Source organism: Vulpes vulpes, chromosome 1, assembly GCF_048418805.1.
Source record: "Vulpes vulpes isolate BD-2025 chromosome 1, VulVul3, whole genome shotgun sequence".
Taxonomy (NCBI): Eukaryota; Metazoa; Chordata; class Mammalia; order Carnivora; family Canidae; genus Vulpes; species Vulpes vulpes.
Genome location: NC_132780.1, coordinates 5,295,807 through 5,315,606, shown reverse-complemented (window position 1 = coordinate 5,315,606; position 19,800 = coordinate 5,295,807).

The following is a 19,800-nucleotide window of genomic DNA, read 5'->3' as shown; positions in this document are numbered from 1 at the left end:
AGCGGAAGCTGCGTGGACTTCTTGAAGCCTAAGCTTGGAATGAACACAGTATCGCTTTCTTTGTGATCAAAGCAAATCACAAGGTCAGCCCAGATTCAAAGGGTGGGGACATAGACTCATGTCTTGGTGGGAAGAGTAGCAAAGTCACGTTGTGAGAATGTACATGGGGAGGCATGAAAGACTGCATCCTTTCTGGAATCACTTCACCACAGGCCATAAGGAACACAGCTGGGACTCTAACCCAGGAGGAGGGTGCTAACTCTTCTAGAGCTGTATCACTTCTGTTCCTTCCCCATCTCCTCATATGCCTTCCCTGTTATTTTTTTTTTTAGGATTTTATTTATTTATTCATGAGAGACACACAGAGAGGCAGAGACATAGGCAGTGGGAGAAGCAGGCTCCCTGCGGGGACCTGATGTGGGACTTGATCCCAGGACCCCAGGATCACGCCGAAGGCAGATGCTCAACCACGGAACCACCCAGGCGCCCCTCCCTATCTGTTATTAGAGCCCCCAAGGGCCTTCTGTATTGGCTAGAACACATTTGGCTGCAAGTAACAGAAATCCAGGCAAAGTTGTTTAACTAACAAGGAGTGTATTGGCTCTTGGAACGGAGAAGTCCAAGAGTAGCTTCTGCTTCAGGCACAGTTAGATCCAGGTGCCTCATACAGTGTCCTCCAAAGTTGTTTTTCTTCATCTCTCTACTCCACTTCTTTCTGCATTGTCTTAATCCTCAAGCAGATGCTTCCCAAGAAATGGGGGCGGCTCCGGGATTCCATCACTGCAGCCTAGGCGCCTCAGTGGAAAGAGGGCACACCTCCCGTGCCGACAGGAACAACGATGGAGTGCTCGCTGTATGCCAGGCCCAGTTCGAAGCACTTGGCAAGTGTTAACTTACGTAGGCCTCATGAGACCCTATGAGGTATAAGTAATCACCATCCCCATTTTACAGATGAGGAAACTGAGGCCCAGAGAGATTAAGATCCATGTTTAAGGGTAAACAGGTAATAGGTAGTGAGGCTGGAAGCTGAACTCAACCAGGCCGCCCCAGAGTCCTTGCTCTTAACTACTTCACAGAAAAGCAGTAATAATAGGAAGCCCTAGTGGGAGCAGATACCCTGTGTCTGGGGCATCAAGATATCATGATAATGGTAATAGTAATAATAACATCCATTTAATTGTTTAAGCCTTCCAAGAACCCTGTGGGGTAAGCACTGCTATTATGTCCATTTTGCAGATGGGGAGACTGAGGCACTGATAGGGTCACATGTGGGGGCAGCTAGGAACGAACCCAGACAGTAGAGTCCAGAATCTGTACCTTCTGCCCCCAGGGCACCCCCGTCCTGAGCCAGGGGTGAGGTCAGCCTCCAAGAACGTCAAGCAGCGAGATGGAGGGAGGCCGGAGGACAGTCCTGTCTTCCCCTCGCCGCGTCCGCCTCCCGCTGCTCTCCCCTCCACCCGCCGCCTGGCACAGCCTTCCCAGAACCCACTTGTGAACAGACTGACCTAATGCAGGCTCGGCCAGAGGGCTGAGTCCAGGCAAACAAGCAGGGGCCGGCCCTGAGTCACCCGGCGGGCCTTGCCAGGGCCCAGAGTGGCGGCGTGGGGCCGTGCCAAGGAGGGCGTGGGCTCGCACAGACGACACCTGGTGCCACTGGGCAGCTGGAGTCCCTTCTGAGCCCCTGACCTTGACGCCCTTAGGTCTCTGCCAAGCAATCCTTGCCCACCGCCCTGACAGGGAGCCTGGGCAAGATGCCAAGTCATTTTTAATGCATTTATGAGAAACCAAACATGGCTATTTATATCCCTTTGATTTGTCAGCCAACTGAGAACTGGGTAAATGTAATGACATCCCGTGAGCAGCTGCCCGCCCCTTAACAAAGACAGCGAGCATGCTCCGCTCTGTGGGCTCATCAGGTTCTCATGGCAACCTGTGGGCAGGGGGAAACTGAGTCTCAGAGGGGGAAGGGCAGTTGCTCATCGCCTCGGCTGGAGTGGAAATAGATCCAGGAGGCCTCTTAACCCACTCGGCACACCGCCTCGGCTGTGTGGCCGGGACCCTGCCATTAAGGACAAAGCTCTTTTTCCAGCTGTTTGGAAATCTCTGGGCTCCTTCCACCTGCTTCATGTTTCTCCTTCTCCTCCCCCCTTCCACCCTCACTCCCTTCTTGAATTCCTCTTGAATGTGAAAATGTTTCTTTTTTTCTTGTCTCTCTTTCCCGCGTTCTTCCCCCTTCCTTCCTTCATCTCCTTCCACCAAGGCGATAATCACAGCTCACAAGAGCTGGTATCAGAGAGGGTCAGGGGGGCCCTGAGTTCCCCGCACACGGAGTCTCACCAGCCTCAGTGGATTCTCGAATAAATGCCCTAATTATCTCCATTCTGCAGATCGAGGTGAGTGCGGTGTCTCCTCCCGCTGTGTCCCGCCTGCCACTGAGGCTCTCAGCACTTCTGTGCAGACCCTGTGGCTCCTGTGGCTGAGATTGAAGCGAGGGCTCCAGAGATGAATCAAGTAACTGTCCCCCTCGGGGGAGTCTGAAGTTGGACTTAGCATTGCTCTGCAGGGATCCTTTGGGGGCGCTGCTTCGCACAGGAGGCCCCAGCGCAGTGGCCTTTCATGGGATCTCTGTGCTGTGCTTCGTGTCCCCTCCTAGTCCTTGGCTTTGGGAGGATGGAGCGAGCTGATCCCATGGAGTGCTTAAGCAACAGGTCTTAAGGGGTAACTTGCTTCAGGCTTATGCACCCCCTGCTGGGGACCGAAGCCCCTCGCTCTGTAGCAGAACCAGCTTTCCTCAAGATTTGCAGACCCCCGGCCTTGGGAAGTGAAAGGCCAGACTTTCCCCCGAGATAAGGCCCGACCGAATTCGAAACAGCCGCCGTGGGTGCCAGCAAGTCTGTTCAGGGCCGTGTGGACACAGGGCTCCTCGCCCGGGGCCCCTGCTTCTCCCGCACGCAGGCCTCCTCCCCATGCCTATGCTGTCCCCATTAAAACCCCCCGGCTCCCCCTGGAAGGTGGTTGGGGGGTGGGGGAGATGGTTTGGAGACATTAGTCCCCCATCTCCCCAGGTTGCCAGCTCCCTGAATAAAGCAACTTTTCCTTTCTCACCATCACTTGTCTGTCGAGTATTGATTTTCGGGCGGCAAGCAGCCCAAGACCTGAGTTGGGAACCAGTTCTCTGTCCGGTAACACTTAGAACAGCGCCTGGCCCGGAGCACAGGCCTCGGAAGGTCTGCCCGGCTCTACCATCTTCGGCCGAGGCCTCGGGGACCTGGCCTGACCCCGAGGAGGCCCCCGTGGGTGTCCCGCACGCGTGCGGGGGCCACTCCTGGCCTCAGGCTCCACCTGCAGCCTCCAAACCTCCGCCAGCGGCTCGGATGTTTGCATCCCAGGTATCAACACCAGCTGCACCTGCTCACCTGAATGACGCTTGAGGTCTCAGGAGCGGAGCCTGCCAGGCTCCCAGGATCACGCCTCGGCCCTCCTTTCCAGACTGCGCGGGCGCTGCTGTGGCCACGGTGCCCTGCCACCCCGTGTGTCGCCTCCACCACTTCCTCCCTCCGGAGGCGACCACTCTTCCATCACAATCTCTCCATCTCTTAACAAGATGTTTATGCCTCTGGGTTTTGACTCATCAGTGCTACCAGCAAAGCCTTTGGTTGGTGACTTTCCGCTGCCCCGATGCGGGGAGGGTTGAGGGTGGGGGTGGAATTGGATGGAATCAGATTCACACCAAACCCTTCCTGATATAATGACACGGCTCCCCCTCCTTGGCCTCAGCTTCCACGTCCGTAAACGAGAACAGCAGTACCCACCCCATAAGGTTGTGAGGAACAAGTGGATTAATTCCCGTGGAGGCCTTGGAGCTGGGCCTTGGCAGTGGGAGGGGCACGTGTTGGCTCTTGCTGTTGTTACGATTATCACTATCATCACTTTTGGTTTCTCTATTAGTTAGCTTTGTACTCTCAGTCACAGATCTCCATGTCTCCCTCTGGCCTTCACCCGCCCCCCCCCCCCCCCCCCCCCCCGCCCCTGGCCTAGGCCCGTGAGCCTGGTGGCTGTGAGCCTCTGAGGACCGACCACAGCTCGGGTGGCCGCCCTAGCAGGCTGGCGCTGAGAAAGATCCAGACATCCGCCTGGTTGGAGCCACCGTGATTTTGAGGACCTGCCACAGCAGAGGACCCGATTCCCTGACTCTCCGTAGGCTTTCCCCCACCAACTTTGAATTAGGAGAACTTTTTCTTTTTTGTGTTTTTTTTTAAAGATTTTATTTATTTATTTGAGAGAGAGACAGGGACAGTGTGGAGGGAGGGACAGAGTGGGAGGGAGAGGGACAAGCAGACTCCCTGCTGAGTGCAGAGCTGGGACCCTGAGATCATGACCTGAGCAGAAATCAGGAGTCAGAGGCTTCACCTTCACCGACTGAGCCCCCCAGGCGCCCCCATCATCGAGAATCCACAATCAACATTTTTCTCCATTTGCTTTCTCACATACCCCTCAGGCTGTCCTCTATTCATTCATCAAAACATGTGATCTCTTTGTTGATTCAAGTGAAGTATCTTGAATCAGCACAAGCACCTCCTAAATATTTCAGCATGCACGTCACTAATTGGAATTCAACGTTCCCCATTCTTTTTCCGAGGTAAAATTTGCATATGATGGAATGTGCTTCTCTTAAACCTTCAACTCAGCAGTTGCTGAGTTTTTTTTTTTGTTTTTTTTTTTTTATTTATGATAGTCACAGAGAGATAGAGAGAGGCAGAGACACAGGCAGAGGGAGAAGCAGGCTCCATGCACCGGGAGCCCGACGTGGGATTCGATCCCGGGTCTCCAGGATCGCGCCCTGGGCCAAAGGCAGGCGCCAAACCGCTGCGCCACCCAGGGATCCCAGTTGCTGAGTTTTGACTGGCACACGTGTGTCCTACGAACCCCTCAAGGAAAGAACACTTCCATCACCCCTCAAAGTTACCCCACTGGGTAATCCTCGCCCCATTCCCAAAGGCGATCATGGTTCTGATATTTTTATACCTTCACTGCTAAATTATCAGGGTTGGTGACATGTACGTTCTGGGAGTGATTGTATGAGTTGGTGGCTAGAGTTTAAAAAAATAATAATTACTGTGCCCTTCTGAAGAATGCGGGAACCATAATCAGCATTATGATGCCAGCAGTGACTGGGCCTGGAGGGAATGAGGGGCCCCTCCAGCTGATGGACAGGACCATCCATGCCCGGTGAGCGCAGTAGCCTGAGCAAGGCATGGGCCAGGCTGTTGAAGTTCCTGTGCCACCCTGGGGGTATCAATCCCGAAGGTCACTGTTGGCTGCAAGTAAGGGAAAAAGAGATTCCAAATATCTAAAAAAACAAAGGTCTTTATTATTTTACAAAACAACAAATCTCACCAAGATGGGGAGGTAGTGGTCAGTGCATCAACTGTTCAATGGTTTTCTTGTGGACTAAGATTTCTTGGCATGTTGGCAGTGTCATCCCTCAAGGTGGCTAGTGGCTGCCGCAGCTCCGGCCATCATTTCCTACAGATGCAAAACATTATAACCTTACGGTGCCTTTTGGTAAAATCCTCCTCTGCCCATCCCCCCCATATTTTAGGTGACCTCTCTGATTTTGCTCTCAGTACTTATAGGCTCTTCTAAGTGCCGGTAGAAGAAATTGCAGAGAGATAAGTACAAAAATGATCTTTCTTTGCAGCTGCAGAAAATCAGACACTCCTCAGCATCATCAAACTCCTGCAAATATTCTTTGTAGGCCATAGGGACTTCAGAGATTGATATGTCTTGGGAAAGCAAGCTCCAACCTTCCAAAATCCGTAATTCTGATCTGTCTTACTTAATAATTTATTGCCCTGGGAATAATACTTAAATCGACATGAAACATTCTGAAAAGGCTAAATATTTACGAATCTCTTCTTTGTTAAACCAGAAGAGTGTGATTAGCACCCACTTTCTCCCACACGGATGGAGGGGAAAGCCAGACACACAGTCTGTCATGATTCTGCCTCAGATGAAGAGTTTGAGGAAGTCGAATCCTAGGTCAATTAGTGCCTCCTCATGTGGCCGTACTTCCTGCGGGAGTCAGAAAAGGGAAATTTCTCTCCCTTGCATTACTTTTTAAGAGCAAAACCATTTTTATCCTCAGAAATTTCTACTAACCACTTCCCAGCAGATTTATCCTCCCATGTAGGGGAGTAAGTCTGCTGGGAAGTGGTTAGTCAGAGCTTCTTCTAGAACCAGTCACTGCTCAGGACACTAGAGAACTACGAGGGCCTTAGATGCTTTCCCTGAACACATGGACGAAGTTGATAAACAAGCTAATAAAATCCAGGCACAGCCTACCAAGAAGAGGGAAGGAAAAGGGATTTGCTTATGAACAATGCAGATTCCCAGTTCCTACTGCTGGTTGCATGGCTGCTTCTGCAGTCACCCCACCTCTGGCCGCAGGCTCCTGATTCTGCTTTTTTTTTGCTTCAGGTTGAGCGAGGCCCAAACACTAAGGCCGGGTAGAAAAAGAGCCTCGAGATGGGGGCGTGGCTTCTGAATGAGGGAAGTGCCTGCCCACATCCCTCAAGGGGAAAGTACCTAAACTTGACCGAGGCCCAGCTTCGAGGCTTTGTTATCAAGTAGTCCATCGACTGCTACCCAAACCTAGACCAGCTTAAGCACAAAGGGAACTTATTGGGTCTTAAAATGGAAAAGTCCAGGGGGAGTTTGGATTTCAGGTTTGGCTGAATCCAGGTGCTCAGACAGTTCACTCGGGACTGTGCATCTCTCCTTCTTTTACCTTTCCTTCCTTCCATCTGGATTTCATCTTCAGGCAGGTCCTCTCCTTCCCCAGCAGCTCCAACCTTGCAGCCTAGTGGCTAAGCAATCACAGTGGAACAAATCTTAGCTCCCAATAGCGCCAGCAGAGTCCTGCAGCTGCCTCTCATTGGCTTTACCCGGATGATGGGCTCATTCCCGGAGTTGGGGAATGGGGTTGCCACAAACAAATTACGCAAGCAGAGAAGGGAAGGATGGGACATAGATCTCTTACGTACAGACAGAGAGCCCCTGGGAGCACCAACCTATCCTGTTGTATCCCAAAAGGGAAGTATAGTTGCTAATGGGTGATAAGGGGCTAAATTAGCTGGGAGTGGTCAGGGAAGGCATCTTGGAAGAGGTGCCATTGGAAGCAGAGCCCTGAGGGATAAAAGACAATGTTCCAGGCAGAGGGACCCGCAAAAGCAAAAGACCTGTGGCAAATCCACGCGTAATGGGTGAGTGGAAGGAGGAATGAATGAATGAATGCTGATAGGCAGGGCCTGCATGCCGAAGCCCCATCTTCTTGCTCAGAAGGAGCCCGTGAGCCCGGTGGGAAAGGGGGGAGCTGGGGTCGACCGCAGCTATTGCAGGGGAAGTAGCCCCAGTGGAGAAAAGGAAGAGCCTAGAGGAGAAGTTGACAGTGAACCTTGGAGACCACGACCCACATCCCTCCCTCCACTGCAGAGGCTCCTGGGGCTGCCCAGACGCCCTGTCTCCTCCCTCTCCCTAGCCTCTCCCCTCCCTCTCTGCCTTCTCTTCTCACTTCCTTTTCTCAGTTCCTCAAACACACCTAACTTGCTCCCATCTTGAGGCCTTTGTGTTTGCTATTCCCTCCGGCTGAAACACCCTTCCCCGAGGACTTTGCGAGCCTGGCTCTTCCTTGGCCCTCAGGTCACAGCCAAGCCCCCTCCTGCGAGCAGCCCTCCCCGACCACCCCAACCGAGTCACCCGCCTCCTGCCCCACAACCCCTTCCCAGTCATGCGCCTGGCTTGACTTCCTTTCCCTGAGGCTTTGAGGCTGCTGCGGTCACCCCAGTGCCCAGCACAAACCGCGGCACAGAAGTTCGCTCTCCCCTCCCTGAGCATCTGCTCAGGGGCTCAAGGTTCAGCAATGCTCCATGTCTGCTCTTTCCAGGGTGATTGGCCGTCTCTGTGCCTCAATTTCCAGTGGACATAACAGTAGACACCGCATCTGAAGACGACCTATCTCAGGCACGCTCAGCACCCAGGGGGAGCTCGGCTCACAGAGGTGCCCCACAGGAGGCAGCCACTTTAGTATCATTCTTACCATCCCAGGGCTGTCATGAGGTCTTTGGAGGGGAGCCGGGCCCAGTGGTTACCTGTAGATGACCGCCCAGTGTGCAGATTCCAGCCACGGCTGGGACCTCCTGGCCCTGTGACCCTGTCCAAGTGATCTCTCTTTTCTGGAGCCGTTTCTCTCTGGAAAACGAGGCTCAGTGCAGCACCACCACGCTTCTCTGCTCCCCGTCATGGGAGCACACGCATACGGGCCCACACAGCTGTGCTGCAGGTGGAACGAACTCATGCAGAAAGAAGGTCTAGGGCAGGCCTCCAGGCAGCAAACGGAAAGTGATTTACGATGTCATTTGTTCAGCCAGCTACAACCTAGAGAGGTTTCTTGGCAGGACATGTGACTCCACCCATGGCCTGGGTCTCGCTTTATCACCAGTCCTCCCCCAACCCTTACCTCCCTTCTTAAGGCCAGCTAGGGGCTGTCCCCTGCACAGAGGGAGCATCAGAACTGCAAGCATCAGCCCCATGATGCTCCCTGCCCTGCTCATGCTGTCACCAGGTGGGGGCAGCTAGATTGAAAAGGGTCCCACAACTCTGGGATGAACATTTATAACTAGAGACATTTTGGGGGTGAGGTGGGGGGAGGGGTAGACCAGAACAGGAAGTTCCCCGGCCCCCAAGCCAGACACCTTCCTATTCTATGATCGATCTATCTATCTATCTATCTATCTATCTATCTATCTATCTATCTATCATCTCTCATCTCTCAGAGCTCCGTGGACTTAACCGTTTGGTCCCTGGGTCTTGGGAAAGCTGGGTTGTTTTTTTTTAAGACTTTGGTTATTTTGTTTTGTTTTGTTTGAGAAACTGGTAAGGTGTGCAACAAGAATATAAAGTCTTATGCACTGTTCTTGCCTTTGAAAAAATCTGCAAGTAAGGACATGGACAACAAAGCAAATCTACTAGATGAGAAAGCATTGCTGTATGATTAAAAAAAATTAAATTAAAAAAAAAAAAAACAGGCAAAGACCTGAACAGACATCTCAGCAAAGAAAATATGCAGATGGCAAATAACCATGTAGAAAGATGTTCAACAGCATACGTCATCAGGGAAAGGTCAGTCCGAGATACTATTAGAATGGTCAAAATCCAAAACACTTGACATCACCAAATGCTGGTGAGGATGTGGAGCACCAGAAACTCATTCATCACTGGCGGGAATGCAAAATGGTACAGCCACTTTGGTTTTGTTTTGTTTTGTTTTTTAATTATTTTACAAATATTTATTCAGTACATACTATACATCAGACATATTTTAAGTATGTTTTCTTTGTTTAAAAGTGACTTTGCCAAAAAAAAAATAAAATAAGGGGATCCCTGGGTGGCGCAGCGGTTTAGCGCATGCCTTTGGCCCAGGGCGCGATCCTGGAGACCCGGGATCAAATCCCACGTCGGGCTCCCGGTGCATGGAGCCTGCTTCTCCCTCTGCCTGTGTCTCTGCCTCTCTCTCTCTCTCTCTGTGACTATAATACATAAATAAATAAAAATTTAAAATAAAATAAAATAAAATAAATAAATAAATAAAAGTGACTTTGTTTCCAAAAATCATCTCACAGAGTAACTGTATACAACTGAAGTGACTTAGTGAGGTGCAAATGCACTTTCAATTGCATTCTTACTTATTTTTTAAAATTTTTTGTTTGAATTCAATTTGCCAACATATGGTGTAACACCCAATGCTCATCCCCTCACGTGCCCTCCTCAGTGCCCATCACCCAGTCACCCCAACCCCCCACCCACCTCCCCTTCTGCAACCCTTTGTTTCCCAGAGTTAGGAGTCGCTCATGGTTTGCCTCCCTCTCTAATTTTTCCCCACTCAGTTCCCCTCCTTTCCCTTATAATCCCTTTCACTATTTCTTAGTTTCCACGTATGAGTGAAACCACATGATGATTGTCCTTCTCTGTTGGCTTATTTCACTTAACACCCTCCAGTTCCATCCACGTCGGAGCAAATGGTACCCACCATTCGTCCTTTTTGATGGCTAATATTCCAGTGTATATGCAGACCCCCATCTTCCTTATCCATCATCTGTCGACGGACATCGTGGCTCCTTCCGCAGTTTGGCTATTGTGGACATTGCTGCTGTGAACACTGGGGGAGCAGGTGTCCCGCCCTTTCACTACATCTGTATCTTTGGGGTAAATATCCAATAGTGTGATAGCTGGGTCATAGGGTAGCTCTATTTTTAACTTCCTGAGGGACCTCCGCACTGTTTTCCAGAGTGGCTGGTAGTTTGTAGTTTCTAACACAATTAAACCCGCTCCTACGGGATGATCCAGCAATGGCACTCCTTGGTGTTCACCCGAAGGAGGTCCCCACAAAAACCTGCGCTGATGTTTATGACAGCTTCATTTGTAATTACCCAAACTTGGAAACAACCAAGATGTTGTTCAGTAGGTGAGTGGCTATGTAAACTGTGGCACATCCAGGCAGTGGAATACTATGCAGGGCTGAAAAGCAGAGCACGGAAGCTTTTTAGGGCAGAAACTATCCTGTAGGATATGATGCAGATGGGTGTATGTCATGCATTTGTCCAAAGCCATAGAATGTGCAGCACCAGGAGTGAACTGTAATGCAAACTACGTACTTTGAGTAATAAAGATGTGTCATTGCAGGTTCGATTGTAATACATGGACTCTGGAGGGAGATGTTAATCACAGGGAGGCTGTGTCTGTGAGAGAAGGAGGGATTTTATGGAGCAATCTGTACTTTTCACCCATTTTTTTTTTTGCAAACCTAAAATGGCTTTAAAAAATAAAATTTAAAAAAAAATAAAAAATAAAAAATAAAATTTATTATTATTATTATTATTATTATTATTATTATTATTATTTAAAAGCATTGCTTTCAATCCCAATGGTTTTCAAGCTTTCTGGACTCTAAAAAGTCACCTTACATCACAAGTCAAGATGAACACATGATCACAACCGAAGCTTCCCAAAACAATACTTCCTGACAGCCCAAGACAAATTCTGATACTCTGAAATTTTTCTTCTCCTCAACTCAATTTAAAAGATGTTTATCATGACCTTCTAAATTGATCTCATGAACCACAAATGAGTCACTACTCACAGTCTGCAAAGCTTTAATTACAGGCAAGAAGAGGATGTTTTAACACAGGAAAAAGTGGGAGAGTTGTACCCAAGGAATATTCCTTCACGCTGGTTAGATTTTGCTCGGTGAAAACATCATAGTTTTGTTTTTTAAAAAATCTGCAACGGACAGATGAGAGTGTGCCATGGATAGGCACAGGTGGGGGGGGGCTATTTCTGTGGGATTAATTCCTTTCATTCATTCATTCATTCATTCACTCGTTCAGCAAACCTGTGCTGGGTGCTGGGGTGTCGGCTGCAGTGGGCGGCTGGAGCTGGCTCCACCAGCTGGCAGGAGTCAGTTGTTAAAATGTTCAGGAATTTTGGTTGAAGTCACATTGGTGGCTTGAGACTGGCCACACTAATCATCAAGAGCCGTCAATCGGTGCCCCCCTACGCACACACCTTACCCCTCTGAAAATTAATAAAGGGAAACTTCACTAAAGTCCATGGGGAGGCCGGAAGGGGAGGATGTACCACTCAGTGTCAATTATAGGAAGAATTGTCCGTTACAGACCCCAAGCAAGAATCCCCAAGGGGAAGAATGACCAGTCAGAGGCCCTAAGAGGAGAAGATGTACATTGGATCTTCTGCAACAAATTGACAGCCCAGGGGCGCCTGGGTGGCTCAGTGGTTGAGCATCTGCCTTCAGCTCAGGTCATGATACCAGGGTTTTGGGATCAAGTCCTGCATCCGGATCCCTACGGGAATCCTGCTTTTCCCTCTGCCTGTGTCTCTGCCTTCTCTTTGTGTCTCTCATGACTAAATAAATAAAATAAATCTGAAAAAAAAATTGACAACTCAGCCAATGAGCAACCACCATCAGCCTGCACTCTTGCTTTGCTCCAATGGACTTTCATTCAGAACGACTGCTCCCAGCCTCCTCCTTCTCTGTAAAATAATATTCCTCTCATGTGTTCTCTGGACCTACCTGTAGTTTTGCCATTGTTTGCATAGTCCAAATTACAGTCGACTCCCAAATAAACCCATTTTTCCTGATAAAATAACTGACTTTTACTTTTGAGGTTAACACCCCATAGCTGCTTGTTAAACACTCGTGAGCGCATTACTGGTCAGCTCCCTGCACTGAGTTTATGTTTTGTTTTTTTTTAAGATTTTATTTACTCATTCATGATAGACACAGAGAAGAGAGAGAGAGAGAGAGAGAGAGAGAGAGAGAGAGGCAGAGACACAGGCAGAGGGAGAAGCAGGCCCCAAGCAGGGAGCCTGATGTGGGACTTGATCCCGGGTCTCCAGGATCACGCCCTGGGCTGAATGTAGGCGCTAAACCACTGAGCCACCCGGGGATCCCCCCCCTTTTTTTTTTTTTAAAGATTTTATTTATTTTTGTGAGAGTCACAGAGAGAGAGGCAGAGACACAGAGGGAGAAGCAGGCTCCTCACAGGGAGCCCGATGCGAGACTCAATCCCCAGACCCGGAATCATGCTCTGAGCTGAAGGCAGTGGCTCAACCGCTGAGCCACCCAGGTGTCCCCAGAGTTTATGTTCTTCAGGGGAGTGAACCGTTTACTGAAGTAACCGCAAAAGTAAACGTAAACACGTAAATGCTGTGAAGTAAACATAGGAATCCACGAGAGCCTATGACGCAGGGGGCTCCAAGAAGACTTTTCTGGGGACACGAAATTTGAGCAGAGACTTGGAGGATGCGAGGAAGAATGTTTAACTAGATGATGCAGGGAAGAGTGTTTCAGGGAGAAGGAATGGCATGTGCAAAAGCCTTGTGCCAAGAGGGAAAAGGGCGAGCCTGAGCCTGTAGCCGGAGTGGAGAGCAAGTGGAAGCAGGGTAGGAGCCGGGGAGATGGGGGTGCAGGTGCAGGTGCCGGGCCAAGCAGGGCCTGCAGCGGGGCGGGGCGTTTGGGTTGCATCCCAGGCACAAGTCTCGCAGGGCTACTCCCCGGTGCAGGGGGGAAGGGGGGGAATGTTCTGGGGAATGTCTTCTTCCACACTTTCTCCCAGCACATCCTGGGGGCTAGATTTACGACACAGATTGTATACGGCTGCGGGCAGAGAAGGCAACTCTGCTTCTTCTGCACGTGCCTCTTGGTAACGACGGAGACTTGGGTTTTCAAAGCCAGCCCCTGGCAGGTCCGTGTGACCACGATGAGAAAAAGCAGACCTGGGGAGCTCGGCGTTTCTCTGCACCGTGGGGAAAGCGTTGGCCTGATGTGACTTAGCAATGATGGCGAAAGGAGCTCAGCGGCCCACACAGGGAATATATTTTGAGGGCAGCCGAACAGCCCACGGGCAGCAGGGGAGGAACCAGGGGTGACGATGGGGAAGACACAGCTGCTTGGGCGCTGCTGCTCTTGGCGCTGAGGGTGGAGGCGGGGCGGGGGGGGGGATTCCTTATGACACTGTGGTTAGGACAGTCATAAAGGGGCAGCTAGCCTGTACCAGTGCCCTCGGATGGGACCTTTCCCTCTCCCTCTCTTGGGGCGTCCTCTCAGTCTGCTGTCCCAAAGTGATTGCCGTTCTTGCTTAATGCGCCTAACCTGCAGGTGGCCGTCTACGTGTCTGCACCACGTCTAAGACAGGGGGGCGATTGTGGTGGCCTTCTCGTGGGGTCGTTCTGAGGACCCTGAGATACCTGTAGTGTTTCCAGGGTACCTGGTCCCTGATAAGTGTTCAGTGAGGTTAGCTGCCATTGTTAACGGTGTCTCCAGCCTCCTTAATTTCCCCCGAAGTCAAACACACTTGTGATGTGAGGCAGGCGTGAACAAATTCTTTAACTGAGGGGTCAGTTGATCAGTTTTGACTCTGCTGCAAGTGTCAGAACCCCCACTTTCAGATGGACTTAAATAGAACAACAACAGCAAAGGAGATGGAACTTATTATTTTTTTAAGATTCTATTTATTTATTCATGAGAGACAGAGAGAGAGAGGCTGAGACACAGGCAGAGGGAGAAGCAGGCTCCATGCAGGGAGCCCGATGCGGGATTTGATCCTGGGACCCCGAGATCATGCCCTGAGCCAAAGGCAGATGCTCAACTGCGGAGCCTCCCAGGCGTCCCAAGATGGAACCTATTGGTACACTAGAATGCATTTAGCTTCAGGCATAGTTGGATCCAGGTGCTCGGAGGACAACATCAGGAGTGTATCTCTGCTCCTTCCAGCAGCTCAACGTACCTTTTATGTTGGCCTCATCATCAGGCTGACTCTCCTGCGCCTGGGAGAAACAGTGGCAACTCCAGGTTCACGTCTTATCAAAAGGCAGAGCAACCCAGACAAAATATCAGCAAAGGTCCCAGAAATGAATGTCATTAGCTCAGCATAGCCATGTACCCATCCCAGAACCAATGACAGTGGCCAAGATACAATCTGGGGGCATATGCGTATCCCTGGAGCTAGGAAAGGGGGTCATAGCCCAAACTATAGGGGCTGAACTTGGGAACAAGAACTCTCCAAAGGAAAATGGGGGGTGGGGGGTGGGTGGGCTATTACTCAAAGACGAGAGAATGATTCAGAGAGAAATGAGATGTCCTCTAGAGTCACACAGATCCCTGCTTAGAGGACTTAAAGGTGTGACTCTATTTAGCTTTTTTGCCTCCTTGAGCCACTCTGGCTTGGCTCTTGGAAAGTGCAGTGAAATATTTTCTCCTGTTCTCTCTTGTTCTCTTCTCCACCTTCCCCCTATAGTTCCTCTTTCCAGCCTTTGAATCTGGCATTCCTCCCTTCTTCCCTGTGAAATTCAATCCTCCCATCTTTTTTTTGAGGGGGGGGGGTGAGGGTGGGGAGGGTGAGGGGGTGCGGAGCTTCAGTCAGATGCTAATGGAAACTCTCTTCTGGCCAGAGCTTCCTACTCCCCAGGGGCCATGCCCACGTTCCAGGCTCTGGTTCTGAAGTCACAAGGATTTGGTGGGTGTTTCAGTCAGGATTCAACCCGAGAAGCAGAACCACTAAGACATATCTATAAATAGCCAGGAAGGCACTTGTTACTGGATCTGATCTTATGCAATCTGGGGAGTTAGCAGAGGGAGCAGTCTCTCTTAGGGTGTTGCCTCTGAGTCGCCTCTGAGTCTGATGCGGGAACTTGGAGTCCCAGGGCAGGCAGTCAGGAAGGGGACATGCACGTCAGGTCAGGGAGAGCAGGAATTAGCAGGAGCACCCAGCACAGGCTGGACTCCAGAGGAGGGATGGAGCCTCCGTCAATTCCTGTTGCCTCTGACGACCTCGGTGGTGTACGTGTCCTGCTGGAGCCAGAACCCTTTGTGGTGGTGGTGGGGGGGTGAGGTTGGGGGGCGGTGGGGAAGGGGGTGTTGAATACACACCTGGCCCAGGAGCTAGGAAGCTGAAAGGAGGTTCCAGGGGAAGGCGGAGCCCTTTCAGGACCAATGGAGTGAGCCAGCCCATAAAGGACAGCATGTATGAGCTTCTAAGCAGCTGATTCTTACCCAAACCTTGCCCCAAATCTTCCATAAGAATCCCTCCTTTGGGCTCAGCCTTGCTGGAAGCACACTGAAAAAGGCCTTCTGGGAAATGTAGTTCAATGTAAGCAACCGAATACATTACAAAACCACCACACCACAGTCTACCCCTTGTCACCTCGCAGGTACACACGTCCTTAAACCACACTTAATCACCAAAGAGAATAGCAGAGTCATGCTTTAACTAGAGCATACATCTGGGGATCCCCGGGGGGCTCAATGGTTTGAGCGCCTGCCTTCGGCCCAGGGCGTGATCCTGGAGACCCGGGATCGAGTCCAATGTTTGGGTCCCTGCATGGAGCCTGCTTCTCCCTATGCCTGTGTCTCTGCCTCTCTGTCTCTCTCATGGATAAATTAAAAAAAAAAATAGTATACATCTGTGCCAGCTAAAACTCAGAATTTGCTAGCACTTTCCTGAGGAGAAAATAGAATCTCTCTTGTTTTGGTTATGGTTGATGCTCATTCTTCTCGTAGCTGATTCTATACCTTTGATATCCTGTAGTTTACATATTGAGAAGTAAACCTAACCACTATGGACACATCCTGTGTTAGCTAACAAGGGGAAAGAGAGAAAGAAAATTAAAATATGTGTGTTTTTTTTCTTTTTCTTTTTTTAAATATGTGTGTTTTAATAAACACACACACACAAGCATATTCATTCTGAAAAAGGGAAGCAATATTTATTTCTACCTGTATAGCTGCTACAATTCTTATTTCTGTGCGGGCTCACGGCTGGCATTTATAGTTCTGTTTATAACTACCTTTCCCATTACCCATCTGCTGTGGTCTAAATGTTTGGGTTCCCCCCCCCCACATTCATATATTGAAATTCTGATTACCAATATGATGATATTATGTGATGGGGCCTTTGGGGGTGATTAAGTCAGGGGGTGGAGCCCTTATGAATGGAACGCTTATAAGAAGAGACCCTAGAGAGCTCCCCAGCCCCTTGGACCATGTAAGGATATAATGAGAAGTCTGAACCCAGAAGAGGGCCCTTACCCAACCATGCCAGCACCCTCATCTTGGACTTCCAGCCTTGAGAAGTTTGCGAAAGAAATTTCCATTGTTTATAAGCTACTCTGCCTGTGGTTATAGCAGCTAAATGGACTAAGACACCACTCCATGTTCACTCTGCCCTCAGCAGCCACCTTGTCTGGCCATGAATCTCTGGTAGGATTTAAATCAATGGTGAGTTTACCATTTTATTTTTCTTATGTATCCCCTGGGTACAGTGATACGGACAGAGAAACCTTGAATTTGGGTGCCTTAAATTTCGTTTTCTGGCCTATTTGTTCTGGCTAGAACTTCCAGGACTATGTTGAATAGAAGTGGTGAAAGTAGCATCCTTGCCTTGTTCCTGATCTTACAGGCAAAGCTTCCAGTCTTTCACTATCAAGCATGATGTTGGTTGTAGGTTTTTCACACATATCTTTCATTACACTGAGCCAGTGTCCTATTCCTAGTTTATCAAGTGTATTTTTAAATCATGAAAGAGTGTTGAGTTTTGTCTGTTGAGTTTTGTCAGTGCTTTTTCTGCATCAGTTGATATTATCCTTCATTCTGTTTATCCAATCTATTACACTGATTGATTGCCATATGTTAAACCATCTTTGCATTCCAGGAATAAATCTCACTTGGTTATGTTTGTAATACTTTTAATATACTGCTGAATTTGGTTTGCTTGTATTCTGTTGGGAATTTTTGCATCATGTTCATAAGGGATATTGGTCTTGAGTTTTCTTTTTTTAAAAAAATATTTTATTTATTTATTCATGAGGGACACAGAGAGACTGGCAGAGACACAGGCAGAGGGAGAAGCAGGCTCCCTGCAAGGAGCCCAATGTGGGACTCGATCCTGGATCCTGGGATCATGCCCTGAGCCACCCAAGCATCCCGGTCTTGAGTTTTCTTATAGTGTTTTTGTCTGGATTTGGTATCAGGATTATTCTGGTTTCATAGAATGAGTTAGGACATATTCTTTTCAATTTTTTGGAAAAGTTTGAGAAGCATTGGTAATAGTTTTTCTTTAAATTTTTGGAATGATTCACTACTGAAGCCATCAAGTCTGGGACTTTCTGTTGTTGGGAGGTTTTGATTACTGATTCAATCTCCTTACTAGTTGTAGGTCTATTCAGATTTTCTATTTCTTCGTGATTTAGTTTTGTCAAGTTTTGTGTTTCATTTCATCTTTGTCCATTTCATCTGCATTGTCTAATTAGTTCACAGAACTTTTATAATCTTTTTTTTTAAAGATTTATTTATTTATTCATGAGAGACACAGAGAGAGAGAGGCAGAGGCACAGGCAGAGGGAGAAGCAGGGTCCCTGCAGGGGATTCAAATTCCAAGATCACGCCCTGAGCCCAAGGCAGACGCCCAACCGCTTAGCCACCCAGGAGTCCCTATAATCCTTTTTATTTCTGTAGAATTGGTAGTAATGTCTCCACTTTCATTTCTGATTTTCATAATTTGTATCTTCTCTCTTTTTCTCTTAGTCCATTGAGCTAAAAGTCTTGGCAGTTTTGTTCATCTTTGCAAAGAAACAACTTTTTAAACAGTTTTTAATTTTAATTCCAGTTTAATTTCTGGTGTAGAATTTTAATTTTAATTCCAGTTTAATTTCAGTAATTCAGTACATAACCCAGTACTCATTGTGATAAGTGTACTCTTTAATCCCCTTCACCCATTTCACCCATTCCCCATCGACCTCCCCTCTGAGAACCATCAGTTTGTTCTCTATATTTCAAAGAATCAGCTTTTGATTTCATTGATTTTCTCTATTGTATTTCTATTCTCTACTTTGTTCATCTCTGCCCTAATCTTTATGTTTCCTTCCTGTGCTAGCTCTGGGTTTACTCTGTGCTTCCCTTTGTAGTGCCTTGGGCTATAAAGTTAGGTTGTTGATTTGCATTCTTGCTTTTCAACATAAGCCTCTCAGCAATAAATTTCCTCTAGCACTGCTTTCACTCATCCCATAAGTTCTGATAGGTCATGTCTTCATTTTCATTTGTCTGAACTTTCTAATTCCCTTGTGACTTTTCTTTGACCCGTTGATTTTTTTAAGTGTGTTGTTTAATTTTGTGAATTTGTTCAGCTTTCCTTCTGTGACTGGTTTCTAACTTCATCTCATTGCGGTCAAAAAAGATATTTTGTGTGACACCTATCTTTTAATATGTAATGAGACTTACCTGGTAACCTGATCTACAATATATCCTGAAAAATGTCCTGAGTGCGCCCTTGGGAAGAATGTGTATGCCGTGCTTGGGTAGCAGGTCCTATATGTCTATTAGATCTTCTTGGTTTATTGTCTTGTTTGAGTCTTCTGTTTCCCTCCTTATTTTTCGTCTGGTTGTTCTATTCACTATTGAGAGGGAGTATTAGCATCTCCTGCTGCCATTGTAGCATGGTGTACTATCTCTTATTTCTATTCTGTCAGTTTTTGCATTGTATATGTTCATAGTCTGTTACTAGATATGTAAAGTTTATAATTCTTTTTTTTAAGATTTTATTTGTTCATTTTAGAGAGAAAGAGAGGGAGGAGAGGGAGAGTGATAAGCAGACTCCATACTGATTGCAGAGCCTGATGCAGGCTCAATCCCATGACCCTGAGATCATGACGCGACCTGAAATCAAGAGTCAGATGCTTAACTGATGGAGCCACCCACGTGCCCCTAACAGTTTATAATTCTATCTTCTTGTTATATTGTACTTTTTCTTAAAACATAATCTACTACTTTGTCTCTTTTAACATTGTAATTTAAAGTCCATTTGGTCTGTTATGAGTATAACCGCCCTGCTCTCTTTGGGTTACTCTTTGTTGTTGTTGTTTAAGATTATTTATTTATTTATTTATTTGTTTGTTTGTTTATTTATTTATTGGAGAGCGAGAAGGAGAGACAGAGAGAGAGAACATGAAGGGGGGGGGAGGAGCACAGGGAGAGAGAGAAGCAGACTTCCCGCTGAGCAGGGAGTCTGATGTCAGGCTCCATCCCAGGACCTCGAGATCATGAGCTGAGCTGAAGGCAAACCAACTTAGCCAACTGAGCCACCCAGGCACTCCTTTTGGTTACTCTTTGAGAGGAATATATTTTTCCATCCCTTTCCTTCCAATCTATTTTCAATATATTTGTGGATTCCG